Genomic DNA, 1,930 nt, shown 5'->3' with positions numbered 1-1,930 from the left:
TTGTTCTTCAAAGAAAAAATGATTAAATTAGACAAATTATGCTAATACAGTAATTTAAGAGTTTATTTAAACGCATCACCTGTACTGTCTTGCAGGAACTTTCCAGAAGTTCTATCACAAAGTTATGAGGTGATTTATCTGCCTATTGCGTGCTTAAAACTTTCCTCATGTTAGTTTTTAGATCTGCACACCCTTTTGGAACAAAAAGGGAGCATCCTGCCAAGCAATCGGTTCAATTCAATTCAATTTTATTAAAATCAGCGTGAAAAAACTACATCTAAAATAAACTTCAGTCTAATCTAAAATCATGTGATTGGCATTTTATTGAATTAATGAGAGGATAATGCAATTATTAAAAATTTTTGGACAAAAACTGTCTTTTACTTTAAAAAATCAGGCAAAAAATGAACGTCAATCAGACGTGACAGCTCTGGGCAGTGGAATCCTTGTGTGTAGCTGGGTGGGGACAGCATAGCTGTTGGCAATCAGAAATTTACTAATAAGTAAATCGATAACTTATTATTTATTTGTTTTTGTTTTTTTGGATGGGGAGCGACAGGACTTTTACAGTAGAACAGGCTCCAGGGCTGTGCAATGCTGCAGTTACACCTAACGCAATCCGCGCATTGTACTTGTGTGGATCGACTTTTCTTCACCGCCACAAAAATGTGTATATGAGCTTGATCGAGGCAGCATGTGGGAAGAGCTACAACCAGATGTTTTCAGCCTGATCGTGACTATCTTACTTATAATGTATGTAAGACACAGATGGAAGATCAAATTTCCTTTTATTATGAAGAGTTCTACACAGAATTCTAAAGCTTCAGTGCATCTTTCAAACTGCAGAAACTCCAGAGTTCACCAGAAATACTTTTGATTGTGTAAGTGCTAAAGGTGGTTGCTTTAATTGAATAACTTTTATCAAAAGAAGCTGAAGTTTACCATAAGTTGCAGAAGAAGCTGCAGAAATCTGCAATAATGTAAAAAATGGCAGATTTTTTTTTGGTCAGCAGAAAAGTTAATTATTGCAGAAACATCATAATTTGCTGAAGAAATTGCAAAAATCAGCAATCTTGCCAATAAAAGGCTGACATTTGTTGGATTCCAGAAAATCTAATTTGTTTTGCAGAAAAATCAAATCACTATTTGCAGAAGAAATAGCAGAAGTCAGGAATATTTGCTATACATTGTACAAAAATGTACATTGAAAAACACAAAAAAATACTAAAAAATCCGGGTTAGTTGAAAAAAACCAGAAGTCTTTCGATTGGTTTGCTAGAGTTGTAAAATTGCAGTGGGAAAAAGAACCCTAAAAAATGGCTAAAATTGTGGAAGTTCAAACAAAGTTACTTAAAAGTATCAAACATAGATATTTCCGGAACTGTTTAAAGACACCAGAACAGTCCACAAAGATCAGAGCAAGTACATGTTTGATTTTTTTGAATAACACAACGTATGCAGAAAGGTTGAGTTGTGTTATAGCGAACATAGAAAATAAATAGCAAAAAAGCATGTGGATAAAATATTAGCAGAATTCAAAATTAGCCTAAAAAACATCAGTAGATGCTAAATTAGACACAAAAGCTAGCATGTTCCTTAAATATTAGCTAAACTCCAAAATACACTGAAAATCCTCAGTAAAAGCTGAAATAACCAAAAAAGCTAACATGTAGCTAAATGTTAGCTTAACTTCAAAATAGCCTTAAAATCTTCAGTAAATGCCAAATTAGCTCTGTAACACCAGAATGGGCAGGGGGAACTTGAAACTTCTGATTCATAAGTTTGGGGGGTCACAAACTCCTGAAACTGTCTCTCTGCGCGTGTGAGGTGGGGGAGGGGAGGGGTGAGCACCTGCAGGTCAGAATGACTTGGCAGATTTTGCAGGACCATGGTTTGCTCCGAACAAATGACTGCTGTTCGCCAACCATAC

The sequence above is a fragment of the Oryzias melastigma genome, unplaced genomic scaffold (assembly GCF_002922805.2).
Source record: "Oryzias melastigma strain HK-1 unplaced genomic scaffold, ASM292280v2 sc00513, whole genome shotgun sequence".
NCBI lineage: Eukaryota > Metazoa > Chordata > Actinopteri > Beloniformes > Adrianichthyidae > Oryzias > Oryzias melastigma.
The sequence above is the reverse complement of the archived record's forward strand: the minus strand, read 5'-3'. Positions refer to the sequence as shown.